Source organism: Thunnus maccoyii, chromosome 9, assembly GCF_910596095.1.
Source record: "Thunnus maccoyii chromosome 9, fThuMac1.1, whole genome shotgun sequence".
Lineage (NCBI taxonomy): Eukaryota > Metazoa > Chordata > Actinopteri > Scombriformes > Scombridae > Thunnus > Thunnus maccoyii.
The window spans coordinates 9,342,943-9,356,134 of NC_056541.1; positions in this window are offsets into that span (position 1 = coordinate 9,342,943).

The following is a 13,192-nucleotide window of genomic DNA, read 5'->3' on the forward strand; positions in this document are numbered from 1 at the left end:
GCTGATGATAAAACATTCCCAACATCGGTCCTTTCTTTTGATTTTGCTTTTTGTTCTACTGCTGCTCGGTATTGTTAGACTCTTCTCTCTCACTTCCTGTCTCTTACTGGAAAAATGAACAGATGGTGTGTGTGGCTCCACTTGATAGGTTAAACACTCAACTTTCACACTGACTGGGTCATACATTGACCCAGGTCTCAACCCTGATCTTTATCAAGGTCATACTGTGGTTTCGATTTACCCTTGTTGACTATTTAACGCTGACAGTCACCTCCCAGGTGACCAGGACTCCCCACAGCAACATCACAGCACTTAAACTGTGGTCCAAATAGCTTGTGACAAAAAAAATAAATATTAATTAACCAAAAAAAAGCATTCCTCCCTCCTGCAAGTGTTCAGATATTTTCAACCATATGCTGATAAAAGCTGAATTTCATTTAAATAACCCCTTATTGTGCCGTTGTTCATTGTGATGAAGGGAAATGTGTTTATTGTATCACATTTTGAGGTTGAGAGTAAACAGGATTTGTGTTGATTTCCTTCTCATTGTGTTGACCTGGGGGTTGGGGTCTGTCCCCCGGACTGGTGCAGCACAGATGGAGCGACCTGTTCTACTTTATCAGCCTCAAAAAAACAGAGACAGCTGCTCAGGGTCCAATTAAAATCAGAAAACCACAGTAAAATCTGTTCGCTAATCATGATGTCGATAGAGTATCTTGCTCAAAGATACCTCAGTAGGGAAAAAGCTCTTTAATATCTATAAATAAAAATCCATATTTTGAATGAAATGATTTATTTATACCCAAATCCTACCAAACTGACTCCACATACACACCCACCCACACACACACAATGCATTTGGTGATATGATAGTAATGCTGTTGGACTTTAAAAGCAGTGTATATGGTTTGGCAGAGACATATTTGGAGCTCTGGTACTGGGTTTGTATTGTGCTGGTTTTGTCACACAGACCTGGCAACCCTGTCGCTAATACAGTAGCCATCATTGTTTAAGTGATGCATAGATAGGTATAAATATTACAGTCTGACATGGTGGTTTAAAGCTGTGATTTTGGTAATTCAAGCCATCTAATGAGGTATTATGTTACACTTTTAATGTAAGTGAATGTTATTAACTATCTGATAGATTAAGACTGATGTGTTCCTGTTGCTTCTTATGGTCTTTGTGTGATCAGTTCAACAGATGTTTGTACAGTGGATTTTATTCTTATAGCAGCAACCTTAAAAGAGAGGACAGACATTATTTTCTCTTTTAATTTTTTATCAAATGATATCCCTTAAAGAAACTGAATCAACAATGATTTTAACCCACTACAACTCCTGGAAATTATGTTCATATACCACGAAATTGTTTTCCCAATTTCGTTTCGTTGGCAAATGTAATCACTGCCTGGATTATGTTAACAAACAACATTTTTTCCAATGAATTAAGCACTCCTCAGTTCTCAATATCTCCTTTCTCCTTACAATTATCATTGAAATAGTTCTCATAAACATTGCATGGTGAGAGGAATATTTTATCATGATGTATCTATTGTTAAGACCATTTAACCCCTTACTGTTGGCCGCTTGTTATTGGTGACCTAATATTAACTGACTCAACCGCCGGACTCATTATATGTCATAAATCCGCATGTGAAATGTTCAATCACTTTGCATAAAAGATCTTCTGTTTGCACCTTTGAGAAAGTGTGTGGGTGGGCGCCGTGCGGCCTGCAGCAGCAGATGTGTTGTGTGAGGGACGAGTCAGGACATGTTGTATGAGTCAGTTTGTCTTGCATCTGTTACATCTGCTGTAATACGAACAACTGTAATCTCAAAGAAGATTTCCAGATACTTTGTCGCCATTGTATACTTCAAAGAGGGAAAGAAAACGAATCCTTGGGTTGGTACCAACTATTAGATTGTTATCGTGATGTTCAGTGTATTATTTATAATAAAGTATTTACTCTTTCAGTCAGTATGCTTCACTTTAATTTGTGGTTTTCTCAATTTCCCTGCTCTTCTGTTAACATTCATCAGAGATAGACATGAACCTACTTCATTCAGAGGTTTTACATATACGAGAGAGTGACAGCAGCATTAGGAGCCAAAGTAAAGTTTATCCCCTGGAGAAAAAGAAAGACACTCCTTTATATTTGGTTTTTTACTGTATGTTAATAAATTAAAGGTTAAATTATTTGGCTGTTGATTTTCTATATTTTTCTTATTATCAACAAATCTCATGTGTAGAGCCAAACTAACAATGAATTTATCCGACTTACACCTATTGTGTGTGTATCCAAAAACCTGACATATCTTATTCTTCTGTGCCGTAGACCTCCGTTGTTGTCCAAAAACTATTAGAAAGACATGACTGAGCCGCACCGTTGCACTGGGTGACATGTTCCTTCATTACGAAGACTATGGTAACGTTAGTTTGTTTAGAAACGGCTCCAAAGCTAATAACAGCGATAATGTGTTCAGTCTCCAGAGAGTTGTTCCGTGTGGGCAGACACCACTGTGCATGCGCGGGAACGGTTTCTGTTTACAGAGCTTTGCTAGCTTGTTGTGCTACATAACACAACCTCTTGACTTTATACTACATTTCTAATTTCTCAAAGAACTTTTTTTTTTACATAGCCATAGTCATAGACAATATCAGGCTTTGGATACACACACAATACTTTTTAGTAGGATCAGTTCATTGTTGCTTTGGCGCTGCACAAGCCCCTTCCTTCCTACTGACGGTGTAAATCTTAAAAACAAGCCATAAATATATAATTATATCTTTTTAAAAAGGTTTCATGATTTTCTTAGGCTACTTGTAGGATCAATTCACTGTTTATTTTAATCTTTTCATGTGATTTTTATGACAATATGTAAAATATAGACTATCGCCAACCTCATCCTTTAAATCTACAAATAAAACTTTGCTCTTTGACACCAAAACCCATGAAAATATTCTGTATTTGATGACTGAAAACGTTTGACATGACATTATGTCTACTTGGTGTGGTCAGAAAGAAAGAAAAAAACCCACAAATTAACTAAAATGCACCCAAAAATGTGAGGTAAATCTTTTTTATTCACCTTTTCTGAAGAAATAGCCAATAGAGATAATTTACACAAATTTCTGTCGTAATACTGTCGTAAACAGGATTATCAGATAAAAAGCAGATTATATACCCATTAGCAGAAGTGAGAACAGCTGACAGCCTTTCTGTCTCTGTCTTCTTCACAGTCATGCTTGACACTAGTGCATTACATTTGCCCTCCGCCATTAATTTAAGTGTCTGTTAACCCTTCACTCACTAGTCATGCTCTTCAGGATCACACACCCAATGTGAAAGTTAAGTGTTTAACCCATCAAGTGGGGTCACACACACCATCTGTTCAATTTTCCAGTAAGAGATAGGAAGTGAAAGAGCAGCAGTAAAAACAAAAAGCAAAAACAAGACAAAGGACCGATGTTGGGAATGTTTTATCATCAGCCAGCCACTTTAAACATAAAATGTGAAGATTTATTGTATATATTTATGTGTTAACAAACCAAGACACACTCACAGAGAGTTAAGACGTGTTTATTGTCTTAACACTTAACGCTGAAAGGGCGTGACTGTTTTCTCGCTGTCACTTAAATGACCCCTGAAATCTGAGCTGCTTTAATCCCCTGAACCATCAACTGACCAGCTTCCTCAGTTTGGCTCTGAGTCATGATTCCTTCACTCCAACTCTCGATGTTTTCCCTCTCTGTCAGTATACAGACGTTTTATTGTTTCAGTACTCTCATTTGAAGATGATCCTTTAAAAATTTGATCCTAATCTGGTCTTTGTTAGAGGTGAGGACATCCAAGATGACTTCCAAATGTCTAAAAACTCAAACATACACACTCTCCCACACTCATCTCCTTCCCACTAGTCTTCACTGAGCTTCCTGAAGGGCCCCGAAGGATCAACACAGTCCCAAACAACTTGTTTGGAGCTTCTTCTGAGCCCCGAGGTCTTGTTTCTTTTCCAGAAAATTACTACAACCAAGCAATTTCTAATTATACAAGGCTTGTTTACTACTTACAAATTCACAAGCCTGTAACAAGCTTTAAGGATGGGGAAAGAATTGACCTCCGTATCCTCACCTCCCCTGTGGGACTCTCATTAGTAGGACAAGATTGCTTATCAGTTTAGTTAAAGATCTGTAAAGGACAAGGAATAGTGTGGTCTATGATAATGGTCGTGTCCTTTTTATGTTCTATTTTTTCTACATTTGTCATCCCGTTCACCTTGTCTGCCAGACATTTTTACTCAAATCTGATTGAAATCTCATTTTGACGGTGAAATTCGATGAAACCTCTTGAATCGTCTTTTGTCTGCTGCACACATTCATGCACTCAGTCAGTTGAACATTCAAAAACCTGGCATTTGTCCACACGCCCAATGTGGTTTTTCCTGAAAACTTCCTAGTAAAACTGAAACTAATGATTAATCTGTTTTTTTGAATCAAGTTTTTTCCACAAAATGTGGCACAATAGTACAAATTCCTGTCATAATTTCCCAGAACCCAATTGACCTGAAGTGACTTATTTAAATTGCTTGTTTCATCCGACCAACAATCCAAAACCCAAAGATATTTAATTTACTATCATATATGACAAAGAAAAGCATCAAATCCTTACATTTAAGTACCTGGAACTATTGTTTATATCCTTGTGGTGCTATTGTAAATTTTCTAGGGGCTTTTCCTGAACCCTTTGGTTGTTCACTATACCAGATGTACCTACTGAGGAAGAGCTCGGCCCAAAACCTTTAATAATATTTTCTGCAGACCTTTCACTTGTTCAGTTTTGATGTGCTAGTACTCGTGTATGATATTTCATAGAAGAAGAAGAAGAAGAAGAAGTGAGTTGAGCTCATATCTTTACATTTAAGGTACCTGGAATCAGAAAATGTTTCCTTTTCTTCAACGAATAATCATAATCAACTATCAAGAAAGTTGCCAATTAATTTTCTTTTGCGAGTCATCAGTTCAATGACAAACCGCTTCAGCTCTACTTTCTGGGAGGTTATTTGGAAATGACATATCTGTGAAATAAAGCTTTACTGAAACAAATAATAAATCTGAATGTCATCATCTAACGGGACGAGCTGTCTAATACTGGTGGTAAAACAATGTCTTTCCATCTGCATTGTCATGATTGTATCTGACGTTGATGTAAATGTCAATGTTTTGGCTTTGTTGACTATTGGTGAGCTCATAAGTGGAGTTATACAGTATATATAGTTATTGTCAGGTTGGGGAAGCAGGAGTGGACCCAAACACAGAGGCCAGAATGCAGATGAGATGAAAAAATCTCCTTTAATGATGGATGGTCAAGTACAGGCAAACAGAGCTGAACAGAACTAGCAGACGAGACAACACAAATGATCCAACAAAGACTCAACTAAAAACCAGACCTTAAATACAGACCAAACTAATCAGGGAATGGGTTACAGGTGACGAGACACAAGGGCAGGCTGGGAGTGATTGGCTGAGGGAAACACAGGAAGCAGAGCAGGGCTAACGAGGGTGAAGCAGGGCAGGTGAGGAGGAGTACATGAACACACAATACTATAATACAACCCACACCAACCTGTCCAAGAACCATCATGAACCTAAACTAAAGTATACAACACACCAGGCTAAACAACAAAAGGCAGTCCAAACCCACCATCCAAATATAACAAGAAAACCCATATGAACCGAAGGACTAAACAGAAGTGCAAACCAGGAGACCCCAAAGAATATAAGAACATAAAAAGACCAAAAAACACCCAAAGTCCAGGCAGGGTGTGACAGTTATAGTTTGAAATGTGATGTAACATCCTTTAAAAAAGGTGAATATCAGTTATTAATCACCTGTAAATGGGCATTTCTGGATATGTTTCCGGGAAGGCAATGTTGCACTGGGATAATCAGATTTTTGGCTTAAATGATTTATCGTGCCACATTGTTACTGGTCATGATTGACTGATCCTTGATTGATCTTGTATTTCCTCTTGTTTCTCATTTTCAAGAAATGGATCACACTATTACAGAAGAATCACACACACAAAAAAAAGCTTAATGGGCTCTTTTGTCTCCTGTTTCCTTTTTTCCAGTAAACAAAGCTGGTTTGTTCAGGGCCATACCTTTAATACTTTAAAGGATGCTTTATTGTTAAAAATCTACATCATATCCACCACATAGACAATTCTTACAAGTGTGGCGTCCACTGAGACACAAAGCATACCTGAGGGAAGGAAAATAGGCCATTGTATTGCAGTCGTATTATTTCCTTAGTGTTTCAAACACAGATTAATGTATCCTGGTGTTGCTGTATTGTTCTTATCAGGGAGGAGGGTTTGCTGAGTTTATTGTTAAATTGTAGATTATGTTGCCCAATGTGAGGAAATGCAGGCGAGGGTCTTTGGCTCCTGCTTTCCTGCAGTAGCAAGGTTAAGGGAAGGAGGTGGCTGCTCAGAGGTGTTGTAGGCAAAGGTATTGTTGGGATATTTTGAAAAACTGTACTCTGCTGAAGACTTTTTGTGGCCATTTGTGTGTGAAAGTCAAGCAGGAACTACCGCTTTAGTCTGAAGCCAGTGCTGAAGTACCTTCTCTCTAGAAAGTGTGTTTTTTCAAGGAGTCATTATGGTCTCAAGCTCTAAATTCGGGCCCTCTATTAGGTGCGCTGGTGGTCATTTTGAAAATTATTGCTCTGTTACTAAGATTTGAAGAATGTCTGCCATGTGGGTGTTTGACAGTTAGCTCTCCACGGCTCAGAGACTCACACAGACTCAGACTTCTGTTTAAAGAATAAACTGATTTTTCTCTACACACACACACACTGTCTTTCTATCTTTATATACAGACTATGGTGAAAGTTTATTCTTGATTCTAGTCACTTGACAAAATCAGCCTTACTTGCCAGCTTTCTCCACTTGTTTCAGTTGCATCATCAGCAGATAGAGGTTTCTCAATTGTAAGGGCGATGGTTTATGTTACTTTTGCCGCATCCATTTCGAAATTACAGGTTTCACATGTAGTTTTGATTTGTACATTTGAATGGAAATTACAATTGGGAAACTCATGGACATCTTGTGTCTGCCAAACTTACGGAATATACTTTCATATTGGCACAGCGCAGTATTTTCAACGTTTACACAACCACCTCTATAATCATACAACCGTCTAATAAGTTCTTTACATGGGAATCTTTCCCATTTCTACCATCCATCCCATATGACATGAACAACTGACCAAACTGCATCCACAAGGTAAGTTGACCAGAAGTTACTGTAAGTTTATTTTGTCAAACATTTTCTAACTGCTTACCTGTCTGACCCTCCTGGCATATAGACATGCATTAAATTCCAGCTACAACATCAACATTCACATACTGACAGAGGCCATTTTTCTGCATAATGAGTATTTTTACTTTTGATATTTAGCTCATAACACTTACTGTTACTTAAGTTTTGCATCCAGAACTTCAGCTTGCAATAATTTTTTTAATAATGTGTTTTTTTCACTTTTACTTACAGTAATTGAAGGACAGACACTTAAATAAATGGCGGAGGGCAAATGCTATGCACTAGTTAACAAGAAGGGAGTGTTTGCAGACACTGGAGTTTGTACTTATGCTTCCCAAAACCTAAAATTGGACAAATCTTATTTTTGCACAAGAAAAAGTCAAAATTCAATAAAAACCTATTTACCTAGTAGAAATAGGGTCAACCTGTCAAAACTACTCACCCAGAAAGTTAAAATGCCATTAGGTCTATTTCCTGTGCTACTACCCATTAAGCTAATTACATTAATGATAGCCGGTGTGTTGCATGCCATTACTAACATACATTTGTCACTTTTATGTCTACTGCAGCTGCTTCCCAGTATTGTGGCGCCCTGGCTACGTAAGTACAATGTGTGGACAGCCAGACGCAGCGGGCCAGTGGTTCTCCTGCCCAGAGTGAAACAGAGTCGTGGGAGGTCCAGAGGCCCTGGTTCTGTTTTTGGACACATAATCACAAACAGGAAGTCCCTGCAAGCCAGTCACACAAGGCCACTTCCTCCTTTTGTTTACAGGAGGGGTTGAATTAAACTACACTTCCAAAGTTGTACCAATGTTTGCTGCTCCAACATCCATTTTTCTCCTGATAGTCTGCAGCTTTCTGTCTCTCAACCTGCTTTTTTTTTGTTTCACAGTGAACTCTTTCAGTTATGTGGTGAAAATAAACTCTTAAAGCTAACATTTACTGGGATGTTTTTTTAATGTCAGTGTTATATAAACACAAAAAGGAATACATTTGTAACTTGTAATCATTTATCATAATTCAAAATCTAAAACTCTTAACTTTCCCAGCTCTAAAATGTTAATGGTCAAACAATATTTATGTTTGTTTAAGTTGTGAATGAAAGTTCTTTGGAAAAGTAGTTTGACAAAAGAGAGGTGATAATAAATGTTGTGGATGAAATCATAACAGCTACCAGGCTTGCATGTCAACACATGCATCTCCATGACAACTTAGCAAACTTCACCAGCTGATGAAGACTGTCTGATACGTTTGAAAGCTCCAGAAGTTGGAATAGTTTCATTACATACTTATTAACATAAAAAAACTGTGTAATCAAACTACAAATCATTCAACAATCAAATTGCAATGTTTAAACATTTGACCCATAAAATCAGACTCTAACACACCAAATGCTCAAGTGCATTCAGTTTTTGCACTTATGTGAATCACAGCATGAACTTCTACAAAGCAGCTAACCAAGATACCACGTACAAAGTCAGCAGACCAGCTAGAATTGGAGTGCAGATGTATAACTGCAGGATTTCAGACATGCACAAAATTAACTAATTGGTGCTTTTATAACTTCCATCTACTGTCAATGAAGTAATACGACTAGACGTCTGTCTTGGAGATCAGCATATTTGGAGTCAAAGTTTAAATTTGTTTAACTTTGGCTGCAGTGGCTCATACATCTGCCTGGTAGATCACAGGCGCTCTCTCTTCGTTGGAAATAGAGATCCTATTCTGGGCAATGACGCAGAATATGTGTCTTTTCCAAGAAACATGTTCCTGTGAAAGCAGAATAAAAATTCTATTATATGTTTTGCATTAAGCTTTAAATAGAGGGAGATGGGAGAGAGATAACAGTTGCACCTGCAGTTTAAGAGGCTAAAACGGATTTACTGCCTTTATAAATGCAATAATGTCGGCATTCATTACTAATTTTAGTTTTATTGTTTTATTTTTCGCTCTTGATGAAAGATTGCTCACTCACTGCAGAGACTGCAGAAATAACAGGGATACACAGTGCATTTCACATTTACTCATGTGAGTAGTGCAGATTTCCCTTTCGAAGGAATGCGTTTAGATTGTTGTGACTTAAGACGTAGTGAGACACACCTCCGAGCCGCAGTTCCCACGCAGAGAACACCATTCCTTTGTTCCTTAAATATTTGATAATTACCACAGAGAGGGAGAGAGAGAAAGCTCTCACTCCCTCTGCATACCTCCCCACATTTTACCTCTATGTGCTCTGTCTGCTCTCTCTGCATCGTGTGAAGTCTCTACCATTATGCTTTTTTTTTTTTTTTTTTTTTATAAGAACAAGCGGTGAAATGGAAAAAGTAATATCAGAGGCAATGTTTTGAGGATGCAAAGGCTTCTCAAAGGGATTATGTGTTACTTTAAATGTTAGCTTCCCAACATTACACTGAGGTTACTTGCCTGAGGTACAGCCAGGAAAAAAAGGCTATGTTTGAGTGAGTTTGGGAACTACGTGGCCTTTCCCTTATTGGGATTTCCCAAGGGACACTGTAATTCCACTTCTTCTATGTTCCCCGTCCATCTCTCGTCCATCTTTCATGCTGGGTTTCTCCTTCCCACTTAAAATCTGTCCTTACTCTGCTTCCACTCTGGTTTCTGTCTCTACCATCTTGATGTCATTCCCTCTCCGCCGCCACACTCTTTGAGCCTCTCTTTCTCTGTTTTCTCTCTTTATATTTCAGCCGTCAGCCAGGAGTGTCTCACTCCCACACAAACGGTGGCTATGCCATGAGTCAGAGGTCCATGGCTTGTTTAATTCCCACAGGCGATTTTAACAACCTTTATCCACTTTTTCCCGCAGTTTAAGACTGAAACACAAAACTTACGTTGAAATATAAAAATAGATTTGATTTGCATGACATAAAGAGCCTGCTACTTAAAAAATTCCCACTAAAAAGCAGTATCGAATATAAACTAACTCATGTATAAGTCCTCAACAAGATAATCTTGATTAATGTTGTTTTAATTTTGATTATTTTGTCAAAATAAAGAACCTAGAGGTTTTAGGCTAAATCTGCCGCACAAAAAGACATTCAGTGATGCCAAATCTTACACCATGATGTCATGAAAGCTAGGCACCATGTTCTCCAACACTGAATCACTTCCTGCAGAATAAGGGCCACCACCTAACATTATAGTTAGGTGCGTCACCTTTTCCCAGTAACACCCCATTTTCCTCCAGTTCTGGCATTCCTGCTTTCTTTTTTATGTAGTCCTGAGTCTCTTTTGCACACATTTCTGAGACATTACACTGCGGACCGAGACAGGAAATGGCGCAAAGAGAGGTAAAAGTATGAGCTGCCATTGAAACCTGTCTGCTCGTAAGTAAGGGTGCGGTTCATTACTGTAATTTGAGGTCAAATCTGTTCTGACTGTAAACACCCTCACATTTACGTCTTGAATTTTTTCAGAGCATGAGAACTATGGGCGCCAAATTATATAGAAAAGAAAATACTGTGCTTGTCTTCCATTTATAAGCCGTTCTGCTTGTGGTCTACCACAATGTTACCCTCCACTGTCATGCAAATCAATGTTTTGCACGATCTATTGCAGTAATTTTTGTTGGCAGGTGAGACTTGTCCATCTTGCGATGAAGTAAGTTACTACGACACGAAATGCGTCAATTGGTGCAAATCACAAGCCTGTTGAATTGGCCATTTCATGTGGAAAGGTTGTGTTAATTTAGAAAAATTGCGAGCTCCCATAATTATTGCAGATATTTCTTGAATTTTTGCAAAATCACAATTTCCTGGAGGTATTGATTAATTGAAAGCAGTAGCTAATTAAGGTCAACAGTGTCTGAAACGTATGAAAACATCACATGAATTTCTGTAGTGTCTTATTAATTTATTTCATGTTATTAATCATTTAATTTCATTATTGTAACATTTTGTGGTATTTACTGTATTTATTGAATTTTTTGTGTAGTTTTTAAAAAGTTGTGTCTCCTTGCAACACCAAATGTCAGTTCAGGAACTCAGAGACTTGAAACTTAGATGCTGTTTCCACTAATATGTCTAAAAAACAAACTTCCTTACACAATAAATGAAGAGAATTAAAATTTGAGTTTGATTTTTAAAATACAATTTTCTTCATTCCATCTTTTCTCGACAGGAGTGTCAGCACCTGATGTAGCAGTGATAAGGCAGACGTGATGTGAAAGGCCCCGAAATTTCACTGTGCAGCTGGGACAGACTGGCTCCATGACCCTGTGGGATTGTGGGTAAATATCTGCAGCCCAGTCATGGGAATGAAATAGCTCCATGTCAAGTCTGTGAGCTGGGGTTAGCGATATGGACTTAAACCGGTGCAAGGTCACCACTCAGACTGAGGGGGACTTTCTGTCTCATTAGGGACTCTGTCTCTGCAAAACACACACAAATACTCACTGTCTTCCTTTTACTCTTTTTCCCACTGTATATTAAAAATATTTGCTGGAAAATAACTGTTTACCCGAGACTTTGATGCTCTCTGGTTTATTATTCTAACATTTTATGTCTCTTCAAGTCCTTTAAGTTTGGACAAAATAAGTGCAAGCCCCAATTATGTTTGTGTGAGTGAGTGTGTGTGTGTGTGTGTGCTGCTTGTTTGTGAGCGTAATCTGATAATTGTAGTTTGGGGCAAGGGAAGGAAGGGTGAAGATTAGCGCTCCTCTGTGTTGCTGTATAAATGTCTGCATGAGAACAGTGTGGGAGCTTGTGACACAGCGCCACACAAAGAGCGAGGAAACCGGGAGTTTTGTGTGACAATGAAGCACCTGAAAGATTTAGCTCGATGCTCGACATCACAGAGGATGTGAAAGTTCACACACCTCTCATTTATTTACATTGGAGAGACTTCACTTTTTAGCTAAGTGGGTGGCCTTTACTGTTGTTTCTTATCTGTAAGGAACATGTTGTGAGGTATAATTTGATCTAATGTATAAGCTCATATGAAGTCTACATCAATGCAGTAAGACTTTTCCCTTCATATTCATACATCTGTCTCTTATTATTATTATTTTTTTGGTTTCTTTTCACCTTCTGATAAAATGAAAATGATCCAAACTACTTCGTATCTTCCTCGATAGCAGGTAAACTGCTCTGCGGACACAGGAAAGGGACTAAGTTGACCAAGTTGTTGGGATTACAGATAACTTGTGTGTTTTCTTTGTCAGTGAAAAGTGCCCAATTATATGTACAACTTACTCCATGCATTTAACCCTTTAACATATAATTTTCCCCTTTTATTTCCTTTTAGGAACTATACAAAAAATATTTGTGTTTGGAGGGGGGCTGGATCTTATATTTTATTGTATATATTTTTAAAAAAGCGCAGCTCTTTGCAGCGCTATTAATATTTTCTTTTGCCCCTCCCTCAGAAAAAAAACATACCCTAGCATCTAGACAGGAAACAGGGGAACAGCTAGCCTGCCTCTCTCCAAAGGTAACAACCCAGATAGCATACAGAAGTGGACCACTTCAGGCCATGATACGGCACTGCTGGCTTTCTTCTGGCCTGGACAATATGGATGTGAGCCTGAAATAGCCCACATGTAAAATAGTAAATATGGTCCAAATATTCCAAATCAAATGTGGGTCTTTTTTGGTAAAGATGCTCTCAGGTATGTGTATTGTGGATGTGGGCCAGTTCTGGTTTATCTGGCTTGTTCTTGGTTGACATACAGCTTGCTTGTGGCCCAGATCTGGGAAACAGGGGCGGATCGCCCAAGTGCCGTCATTCCACGCGGTATGTGGGGCAGATGAAAGTTGCCGAAAGTGTCGGTTGTGGGCCGGTTCTGGACCACAGCAAGTTTGCTATCTGGGAAAGCACCTCTAAAGCTCACTACCATGCAAACACAGAAG